Source organism: Patagioenas fasciata, chromosome 1, assembly GCF_037038585.1.
Source record: "Patagioenas fasciata isolate bPatFas1 chromosome 1, bPatFas1.hap1, whole genome shotgun sequence".
Lineage (NCBI taxonomy): Eukaryota > Metazoa > Chordata > Aves > Columbiformes > Columbidae > Patagioenas > Patagioenas fasciata.
Genome location: NC_092520.1, coordinates 189,294,493 through 189,306,787, shown reverse-complemented (window position 1 = coordinate 189,306,787; position 12,295 = coordinate 189,294,493).

Sequence of the window (12,295 nt, the reverse complement as noted above, 5' to 3'; positions counted from 1 at the left end):
TAAAAAATCTCTCCAGTATCATAGGCTTTTGGCATTTCATCCATCTTGCAAAATTCTGAATCCACATCTGATTCAAGTAACTTTTACTAATCATCCTGCTTTACAGGCCAAGTCTGAAGAAAACCGATAGATTCATCACATTTTCTTCAACTCCTCTGTCTACCTGGTGCCAAGGGAGAAAGGGCGATGAGTAGTGAGCTGGTTTTCAGCTCTTTCCTTTGTCTGGCTGGTTTCTGCCTCTCCAGGTGCTGGCTCTGCTCTGCAGAAGGACTTTGAAGGATCAGTTCACTGCCGTGACACCCACTGTAGCTTGTGCCTGCTCAGGGTGCACATCATCGTGCTGGGGAGCCCTGTCTTAGCTCTTCCCTGGGAGCTTTGACTCTGCCTTGAGGCAGAGCTTGCAAGCACCTATAATGGAGCCACCTAAGAGCTTTCGGTGACTATACCTGTATTGTCCCTGTTTTTACCCAGGTCACCTACATCAACATGTCGTTCATTAAAAATACCTTTACTTTTCTGGTTTTAACTGCAGCTCTTCCTGTATGATATCTAAAACTACTGCAATCTTCGTAGTTTCCCATTTTGTTGTTAAAAAGTGATACTGAGATAGCAAAAGGCTGCATGCAGTTCTATACGGTACAAGAACAGGGTCTTACAGTCCCTGAAGTAGACTTGTTTAGTGCTAGGCGCAGCCAATGGTAGGACAAGGGGTAAGGGGTTCAACATGGAACACAAGAGGTTCCACTTAAATTTGAGAAGAAACTTCTTCTCATTGAGGGTGACAGAGCACTGGAACAGGCTGCTCAGCGGGGTTGTGGAGTCTCCTTCTCTGGAGACATTCAAAACCCGCCTGGACACATTCCTGTGTAACCTCATCTAGGTGTTCCTGCTCCAGCAGGAGGACTGGACTAGATGATCTTTTGAGGTCCCTTCCAATCCCTAACATTCTGTGATTCTGTGATTCTCAACAGATATCCATTTCTGGGGTTTGGGTTGATCATGCAGAGACAAGAAACAAAATTAATCTTGTTCTATGGCCATTTACTCCTACCTACACTACTTATTTTATATTTTTGATTGTTTTATACACAAGAGGGTGGGAGTATATATCAGTATATACATACGAAAATCACCTAGGTTTAAAAAAAATGGCCTAATCTACAAAAAAAAAATAGGGAGGGGGGGGGAATGATTATATGCCCTGATTAATACACCTTTCTGTGTTTGACGGTAACTAAGCTTCCAGTTTTGGTTCACTCCTTAACTGCTTTTCATGCCACCCATTGAGAAGAAGTCAGTCTTGGGACTGATTTTCCTGCAGGGAAAAAGATTATATTTATGACAGAGGAGTGCTGAGCTGCCAGTATACATGTTGGGTCCATTGGCATTTTTGTAGTCTACTCTTTCCAGTATCTATTTAACATAATTATTGACTCGTACTGATATAGCTTCTAATCTAAGCAGCATTTATTCTTAAACCCTTTGGGTCTGAGAAGTAGTATTTTTCCCATTTTCACAGGTGGGTAGAATGAGGCACAAAGATTTTTTTAATTATTTGCCCAGCACAACAGAGGGAGTTCCTGCTCCTTCACAGCGTAAGTCTGAGCTACAAATTCTCTAGTCATTTTAATGACTTCTGAACTCTCAAACTCACTGATGAACAAGGAAAGAAGTACAGTGTGTTGGTAGCATCAGTCTGACACATGGCCACATGCATCACTAAAGGGTACACGACCAGCAATGAATGAGGTTACAGCAGGCCATGCTGACCACGTCTTTTCTCTTCTTGCACAGCTCCCTGCCATATACACCAGGGCCTCACTGGGGAATAGAACTTCTAGGGCTAAGACAGGATAAAACCCATTTACCTACTGAAATCAGGGTGGCTGCACAGCAATAAAACGGGGCAAGACTACAAGGACCCTGAAGTGCCCTGCTGAGTGCACCTGTCCTAGAATTACACAAGGACCTTTCTGAGCAAGTCTGGGGAAAAAGCAGGTTCAGCCCAAACTTTTAATTGCTTTCATCCTGCTGCAGCTGGTGCAGTGAGCACACTGCTTAGAGCCAGCACAGGCAAGAGAAAAAGAAAAACAAACTGCAGCATAAAAGATGAGGCTGCTACACTGTAGTTGTGCTTTGCCTACATGGTGCTGGGCCTGACACCTTTGGTTGGGAAAAGACACCTCTTGCGCCCCAGGAAGCCTCCCTGGGACTTCTTATAGGGATCATTACCAGTCATTGGATATGAACAAGGACATCAGATTGAAAAGGTGTTTAGTCAAAGTGACATAAGGTCTTGTTATCACATTTGCTATTGGCCCTGAGAAGAGAAGCCATAGGGCTGTGTTCTTGGATCATCAGAGCCCTCGGTGTTAGATAAAAGACTTCTGTTTGCCCTGAAGATACAAATCCATTCTTTTTTAATACCGCAAATGCATCCTTTGTGGCTCCCTTCAAGATCCAGAAAGTCTCTAATGAAGACGCTGAGGAATTTCATGTTCTTCCCTTTGGCTCTTGAGAGTACTTCCCCCCCAACATTACATATGTCACCTAGAGCATCAAGCAAACTTCATAAGTGCAGCTTAAATCCAAAACTGCTATAAGCATTGACTGCATAAATCAAGCCAGATAGAGGCTTTGTGCTAAATCCCAGCACAGATTTTCAGAAGTAGCTCAGGGAGACATTCCCAGGTGGGAACAGATCAGGCTTAGCTGAGCCTTCTTACAGTCCCTGTCTCACAGAAAGAGTGGGGTGTCAAGTGAAGGATCAGGGTTGATGTCTGTAATTTAGGAGCAGGAATTTTAGAAATAAGATGACCAGTGATGATTGTTTTGTGTGGTTAGGTTGTGCTGGGATTTTTTTTTCCTTTTCTCTCGTTTAAGCTTCATGAAGTAAATGTGGCCAGTAGCTCTGCCAAGCATATCTGTGTGATGTTTCAGCTGTACAAACAACATGTAATTATAAGATGAAAATCTGTGGAAGGATAATGTGCTCACTTTCTAGCCCCAAAGCCTGTTACAAGGGACCAAAATTGCTTCTTTTGTTACTGGAAGACAGTGTTTAATATTAAAACTATTTTACTCTAAATCTGGTAGCTCCAAACAGCCCTATTCATACATAGCTTGGTAATCTAATTTGTTTCAGTTGCCTGTTTCAGTGCATTTCTCTGTCTGATTAAACTGTAACAGGCAGCACAACGAAAAATCACTTCAGCGAATTTACCATTGATCTATTTCCATTTCACACAAATCAATTATGTCAAATTTCTTAGTGGCCCTGTTTGTTAATCAGCAAGAGTTTTGCTGAACCTAGCAATTGTCACTGATGTCTGATAAAATATTTAGGTATTTGCTTTCCTCCACTTCTGTCATTTTTGATAGATAGTGTATTATCATAGTCTCTAAACTGTCCCATTCTCTCCCACTATTGCTTCTTTATTAATGCCAATCTACAAACTTAAATATACTTGTCCAGTAACACAGTCTTTGATATTCTCTGACTACTTTAAATTTACAGTTTCTCCCTTTCTCCCCTTTCTCACAGAAGAATATCCTATTTTGACCCATGTCTCCCATTTTCTTCTTATAAACTGCAAAAGCTCTTCCCTTTTCACTGCCGTTTAAAATGTTCTCCAAGCCATCCATCATTGTAGGTCGGAGTGTCGCAGTGAGGGAGATGCAGTGGGGGTGAACTGCACTGAATCCACTACAGTGCTGTGCCAGTCGACAGAAACAGAAAAAAAAACTGCAGCATAACAAACAACAACCCACCAGATTGATTACAGCAATGGAGAATACTAATGTCTTAAATTAAATACATTTGACAGTATCCTCAGCTGTTTCTGACACTTTATGCCCGGTTGTACGTACCTTCAGCACAGGCCATGACAGCCTGCAGCTTAATAAGGGAAACAGAGAGAGCCCTGGTCCAAAACATGGGAGAGGGGGTGAAGGAGAAGGAAGAGCTGTGCAGCTGTTCATCTGTACAGCAGACATCAACATAGAAATATGGTTTGTGTCAGCTGATGCTAATGGAAAGAATAAACACTTCTTATCCCTGCTGGTAAATCTGTGTCTGGTTATCACTTGGATTACCCCAAAAGAATCAACACAGATAATTCATCTGCCCTGTAGTTCATATATGTCCCATGCATTTAACATGGCATGGCTAAGAGGTAAGGACTTTTGCGATATGTACTCATCTTCCAAAAGTTGCTACAATATTGTCATATTTGAAGTCATTAAATGGGACAATTGCTATTACTCAAATGTATTTCTAAAACATACAGACTTCTCCATGATGGTTATTTGCTCTTTCTTAACCTCCAAGCTAGTTTTGCTTTAATGTGATATACACAGAGCATTTGCTTGTGTACATATAACAGTATTTCTGTATACAGGCAATATATCTGTATACTGGTCTTAAGCATTGAGCCTCTCCTCTCACAAGTAAACCCTGATCTTCAGTGGTTCCAAATGCGTGACCAGGAAACACAAGCCTGGCTCTTCCAAATTTGCTGAAAGTTTGTTCCATGGATTCAGAAAGGGAATTGATTGCTATGCCACTGAAAATCACATCAAAACCATTACGGTCATCAAAAACCTTCCCTTATCTTTTACATGTGGTAATAAGTTGGGTTTTTTTTCCCTTAAGATTAGGGGACAGGTTCTGAAGTCACTATACAGCTGATGTACTGATGCCTTTGACAGCATAGGAAGTTGTTTGTTTAAGGCTTTGGGATTTGCCATAGCTCTAGGAAGACAATATTCTTATTCCTCCTACACAGAATGTGGAAAATAGGCATATTATTTAAACATAAATCTTACTTCTCCATATATCTAGATCATCTCCTGTTTATCTTTCCTGCCTATTTGTACTTGGATAATGCAGGACGAGATTCTGGCTGCCTAATAAGTCTGAGTGGGATGCTGTTTTCTTAGTGGTTTAATCAAAATAAATTAATCTACCAGAGAACTAAGTGATAAAGAATGAGAGTAACTAAAGCACACTCTTATCTACCATTCACATCTTATGAAAGCAGAGGCAAAAAAAGTCATCAGGAATCAACAGGGAGAGAACAAAGCAACTATATAAATGAGTACAGAGCTGTCCGTTTTGATTTCTCCATAAATTTAGTTATTTTACTTGCAGTTGTGGAGACAGAGAATGATGAGGACAGAGGTGGAATTTAAAAACAAACAAAAAAAACAAAAAAACAAAACCTCTTTGTCTGCAAAATCAATTTATCCTAAGTCAACGGACAATTTCTCTTGAAAACTGAATTTGAATTAAGGTTTATGCTTAGGATTTAAGTACTACCAGTGCAATGAGAAGGTTTATATACTTGTTCAAAATTTGCTAGCAAAATCCTGTGAGCCACTACCATGTTTTTAAAGACCGCGCTTTTATGCAGCAGTAGGATGCCTTATGAAGTGTTGAGATAGAGTAAGGACGCCTATTGCTAAGAATGTATCTTAAGTGTCAGAACAGAAGTGCTAAACATTTTGAAGAAAGAACAGGAAAGTGGGATTGGTTGTTGCAAAGATTATGATACCTCTGCTCAGTTTAGATGAGATTCATCGCACCTAATTTTAGCACTCTCAACCTTAGTTATTGAGTTAGTCACATAGAAGCTCTTTTCCCTCTCAAGAGAGGAAAGCCTTTAAAATAAAGACCATATTCAAAGTTAACAAGTGTTAATTATTCTTTGGTGGAGCCTTTCTCCTTCTGTTGGCTATACAATAGGATCAGCTAGACAAGCCTAATTTAGTTTAGGCTAAATGAGTAACTTCTGGATTGTTAAAGTCAGTTGAAATGACACCCACCCTGTTAGATGCTTAGCGGGTGAATCTCTAGTGTTAAGAGTAGTCTTTTGAGTCTTACAAAGGCAAATACTGAAAGAACTACAGATGCTGATTCTCTATTTGAAATGGTCCTACCAAAACCTGAAGTCCTTGTGAATGTAGGACTCAATTAGAGGAGAGAATCTCAGGCTTGAAATCATCAAATTCTCTTCTGAAAACACTAGATTTGGACCAAGAGTTCATTCCTGTGGTGACACTACCAGTAAAATGTTTGTACCTGTTTGTACCTGTTAAAGATCTGTTAGTGACCCAGTTTTTGATGCAAATGTGTTCTTGCCTAATGCAGTGAGGGTTTTTTATTTGAAAAATCATGTTGTAATGAGTGGAAAAACGTAATCATCATAGTAGTCTTTATCAGTTAGCCCTGCAATTTTCTCAAAGAAAAAAGAAACAGTTCTACATTACAAGACCTATTTTTTTAAATCTCCCTTTTGACTCACTGTAACTACATTTTGTAATGTTATTTGGTAGCTGAATTTTTTGTTAGCTGTGTAACAATTTTATTTGCAAGTGATGTCAGACTAAACAGTTTATGTTTCTCCTACTAAGCAGAAAGACTCAGCTACACTTTATCATATCTAGGAACAGCAGTTGACATGAGGTGCTCACTCCCATTAGCTACTTGTTTGCTCACTAGGTACAAAATCACTTTTCTCATCGGTAACTCATCTGGATGCATCTCATAAGTCTTTTGGCAGTAAAGGAAATATTTGTTTTTATCACACAGCTCATCTCACTGACTACTTTTCTTCTTTCCTGAGTATCTTTGTGTGCTCTGCTTTTTCTTACATTAGCTGCTATATGTGTTGTTCTTAGTCTTTCTTTGTCTGTGTCTTCCTTACTTAGCCCAGCCTATGGTATACCATGCCTCTCAAGAGCTGGCACAGCATCTGTAGAGAACAATCAAATTGCCACGTTGACGTTGTCAACTGAACTGATTAAATTTGCACTTGTCCTGGTACTCTCATTCTAACCTTAGTCAAATGGAAATAGTTTGTACAACGGTAATCTTAATGCTGGGTTTTAGTCTCATTACATTTTCGATTAGGCAGATGGAATTCTGAGCCTTTTTTGTTCTCATTAAAATTGATTAGATGAATGGATTAACTGTGTGCCAGTGTCTGGTATCTTACAATCTTTGCAGGAATAATCAGCCAACATCTCCCTGAACGAGGGGGGGTAAGCTGTTGCTGGGTATTACGGGGTTTTTTTAATAATCTAATTTCTGAAGAATGTCATGGGTTTCAAAATAATGAGCATTTTCCCCCAAGCAATGTCTCCTTGAGGGACACGTCACATCTGGCTGTCACTATCAACGTCTATTACTCCACATGATGATACATGACATGATTGAGCAACTGGTGGTAGCGTGTCACACAGGAAACCTGGGGAACGAAACACTTCCTCTGGTTGCACTTGAGCAAAGTTTTTCCTGTTCCTTAGATCTGAAGTATATGTTCCCTAGAAAGTAACAAGAGCCTAATATAAAAACAATAAAAACACCAAGGTGCACTAGTAGGTTCTGAAATTCTCTTTCTCCAAAAGATGCATTTTGGACTGAGGAAATAAATACAACATTTTTTTTTTTTTTTCCCTTCCTTTTTTTCCCTAATTCAGGAACTTAACTGAAAGTTTTATTAAAGGAGAATATAAAACATGCACTCATTGAAATGCAAATTTGAGAAAATCGGCAATAATTTCAGTCTCTTATTTTGTAAAAATACAAAAAATCTAGGCACTCACCCTTTTCTTTCTTAACTGCATTTTAAACCATAACTATTGCAATAGGCTTCAAGAAATGTCTGCATTGACATTTCTGTCTGCCAGAGAAGGGGCAATGGATGGAAATCATCTTATGCTACATCTGAGTAAGTCACTCAAGATTTCTCTGATAGTGGAGATTGATTGCTCCCTAAAGCAGGTATTTAAAATAGGTCTGATGATTCATGCTCTAGACATGCCTATGTTTCTTCTTGACTGCAAAGGGCTAGCTGAAAGGTATAGGTGAAATGAAGCTATATATAAAGTCAGGTGAGATAGATCCTACCGCAGGGTGTTACTGTCACCTGAATTCATTCCAGAAAAGAAGAGGGAAATTTTACCTGCACACAAGGAAATCTAGGAGCCAAATTTAACCTCTTGTTCTTTTACTAAGCTTAGCATACTAAAAACCTAGTTTCACTGAGAATTGCTGGGAGTTTTATCAAACTGAAGAGAAAATGTTGAAGGCAAAAGAGAGGAAAATATGCCTTTCCATTTTTATTCTGCGTTTCTTCTCAAGGTAGAAATCCTAGTTGGAATTAAGCCTTAGCACACTATCAGTTTTGGAGGAGGCAAGGCAAACCTTATACCTAAATTGGAGCTTATATATAAACACTGTGATGGAAATCCTTTGCTTTGGATTTATATAAATTTAGGATTCAGAGTGCTTAGAAGGAGCATCACTTGAAGCAGAGCAGCTCTCAGGGAAGTAGTTTTCTATACAGGCTTATGTCAGAGACATAAGCAATTTTACAACTTTGAAATAAACACACAATAATCTTGTTCCTGCTCCAATGTACACCTATGACTTGTTAAATGGATCACTGGGTTTTGTGGTTTTGCCAAAATCTCTAGTCTATTCTACTTGCTTCCAAGCTTCCTCCGTTACAATTACCATATGCACCTAACCCTGGAAAGTTGTTTAGACCTTCCCACCATGTTGGTGTGTCATTGTCTTGGCATCTACATGGCAGTAGAGTGTCTTCTGTGTGTGTTTCTCCTGTGGCGTCCTGAAACGTGTAAATGTTCATTTGTTGGCCATGGCAAAACCAGCATAACTTCCCACTGCAGGAGGAACCTGAAAGAATACCATGGGAGTCACGGCAGGCTAGATACCTTCAAAGAAGGACCCAAACCAGGCAGCACATCACTTAGAGAGCTGCCTTAGCCAGCAGCAAGAAATGGTGGCCACCAGACAGCGTTTGAAAGCATGCATCTACTCAGGCCTCTTTATGAAGAAGGAGCTGCATCTCAGGATCCACAGGGCAGTGCTTGGCTTCAGCTTCTGAGCCTCAGGGCCCTGGGGTCAGCTCCTCTGGCAGCCTCCATGGACTCAAACCACAATCCCTCACTTTGAATTAGCCACTCTGCCCCCTGGCTATAGGACAACCTGGCTGGAAATACCTCCTCCCTGCTGAAACTAACTAGTAAGTGCCAGGAGCCCCAAGGCTGGTGGGACAGGAGTCAAGACTTGCAGCAAGGCTACTGGGGTCAGTGGCCTCAGGGGCCAGGGAGCAGTGCCACATGCCCTGAGCAAGAGGAGCAGAGCAGTTCCGGTGACAGCAAGCACGGTCAACTAAGAGTGTTCCAAAGCTGAATGGCTGCACCACATCAGCGCCAGCCCTGAGCCAGCGCCAAAAAACTCTCCCTGAAGGTCAGTAATGAGCCTGGGGCCCAGTGACAAAGAATGTCCTTTCCATCTTTGGAAAGTGCATCAATCCTGTAACCTGCTCCAAGTAATCCTGTCTTTCACTATCCATGGTCCCTTCTCAGCTGTCATTTTCACAGGGATGCAGAGACAGAAGCAGCCCCAGCACAAGAGGGTCATGCCGTTCACCTACACACCTTCACATCAGGGGAGCTAGAGAGAAGGTGGGTTGGGTCAGATGTCAGCACTGCAAAGGAAAACTAATAAATGAAGACTAATAAGGGAGCAAAAATTCTTCCTGCCCCACAGCAAATGTCTGGACCATGTTCTCTTAAGATTCCCTGGCCTCAGTGAATTCCTTCACGATCCCATGAAATACAGAAGAATTTAATAGAGAAGCATTATCCCAGTATGATCCTCATCTCAGCAATTTAGTAGACAAAATGCATACACTGGGAAGGAGTAGTATCACACTTTGTCTTAATACTGTCTCCAAGCTGCAACTGAGTAATAATTAAATGGAACGAATCTGCCTTTGTGTAATGCTAGGGTTAATATTTTATGCACAGTAGGAGTGAAGAGGGAACAGAATGATCCTATTTGTCTGCCAAGTCAGACAAAATTGACCTATGCAGAATATTTTATATGTAAAGAAAGAAACACATTACTCACTAGAGGGTAAAAATGGGACTCACGTCATTAGAATACTAGAAATAATCTAATTTGTATCATAGGTCATGTCACCATAATTACAGTATTTTCAAAAGGTACATAATATAGTCTTGTTTTCTGTCTTAGGGAATTGTGTTGTTTTACTCATTGTCACTAGTGGGCAGATGTTCCATGTTGTGCTTCCATAGCTTCAAATAAAACAGGCAGCTAACACTGCACAGAGCTATTTAACAAGATTCAAAACATTTAACTGCAACTATGTAAGAAGAAATCTCAATAGAAGAATTTATTGTGAATAAGATGAATCACTGCCAATATTAGCAAGTCTTAAAGCGTCTCTGTTCTCAATTAAATTACTCTGTCACCTTAAAGGAATCACACTCTGAACGGAGTTTCTGATATCTCAGATGCCAGTATCTACTGGCCCCTATTGTCTTATGTGCACTTTTGTGACCTCCGCTAATGCCTGCTTTGTGTCTGGTATCCATCAATCATAATGATTGCTGTCCCAATTTTATACTCTATCTGGCAACCAGAGTGAATCCTGTTCTGGAGTGACTAATGCCACCACGAGCTCAGTGTCTGTGCCCCTTGAGGTCTCAGCCTCTACAGTGAAGGGTTTTTTGATGTACAATACCTTCGCAGCTTTCTTTTTTCAAAATCATGTCCTCATATCTGTACACTTACTTCCTTATTTAACTTGCCATCTTTGCTACAGTTTACACTATTTCTTCAGCATTTCACCTGTCCCTTTGCACTAAATTGTGCCTTCCATGGAGCCACTAAGTCAATGTACCCTGTAGTTGAACACAAAGTTTTGCATCTGTAAAATAACCTCAGGATAGTTGCATTTGGCACTCCAGAGAGATGACACCACACAAAGGGGAGGAAGACTTTGACCTGCAGGTGCTCTGATACTTATCTCTGTATAGCCAATGAAGTATTACTAATGTTTGATGTTTCTTGTTTCTTAGCAGTAAAAGACATTACATTCAGAAATATGTTCCATAATTGAAAATTACAACATGTATTTTGGAGGTGAGATTACACTCTTTTGCTTGAAAGAGGCATGTAACTCCTGGATCTCCAGCCTGGTAGCACACTGGCTCCTCTTCTGGAATGAGGTTATCACAGGATCAGAAATAGTAACACGAGTCTTCATCTTAGCTGTTTTTTATTATCTGAGGTGATGAAAACCCAATTGAAAACTATAATAGAGCATACAAGGAAGGTGGGAAAAGAAGCATAAAATTTTGCTTATTATAGATTAGTAGCTAATATCCAAGCAGCCCAAGAGAGAGATGGAGAAAGATGTCATGCTTATCTTCTGTTTTCTTTCTGTGTCTCAAAACCTATCTATCACCCAAGATCAAGTTATAGGCCTGCTCTTCTTAATGACTTAACAGCCAGAAAAAAATTCCTCTCCCACACACATCATCTGTGGCAAAAAGCCTGCATAACTTGTGTCAGTGTGTTTTGGCATATAAAGAAGAAATTATATCGTATCTTTATTATGAATGCATGATTCTGTGACATTCTGCTGATATTACCCTATAAAAGTAGATTTTCAGTATTGCTGAAAATATCCTGTAGCAGTTAACCAATTATAAACATTTAAAATCTCTCACTGACATCCTGGAATAGCAAAATCTCACTAATTAACACCAATGATCAGAGGGATCAAATTAGTGAACAATGGAACAAACACATGAACGAAGCAAGGTAACATATCAACAGAAGTTGTTCATTAATTTACTTGTTGAGAACTGTTTCATTTCTTGTGTGATGATTTATTATTAGAGTCAAATAGGATTCTTTTTCTTACTTTGGCAAAATACTTTCACAGTGGCAAATGTCAATCTGTTAAAACTGAAAACATCCTCTAGTAACATCTGAATGCAAGAAAAATATTTATGGAGAAAAAATGTACACTGCCCTAGTTCTTTGGCATCCTACCAAGGGTTACACTGCCCTGTCTGAGCTAGTGTCAGGCAGAAACACTTGGTCTATCTCCAGAGAAGCTGGCATTCCCATACAGCAGAATTCAGTGCCATCCAGGGTCATGGTTTAAACCCGGACGACAACTAAGCACCACCCAGCTGCTCGCTCACTCCCCTCATGTGAGATGGGGGAGAGAATAGGAACAGTAAGAAAACTCATGGGTTGAGATACAGGCAGTTTATTATATGAAGCAAAAGCCACACACACAAGCCAAGTAAAACTAAGGATTCCTTCACTGTTTTCCCATGAGCAGGCAGGTGTTCAGCCATCTCCAGGACAGCATTTTGCTCTCTGTCCCCGGGATCAGCTGTTCAGCGCAGAAGGAGTTCATGAGAAATTGCATTGAGT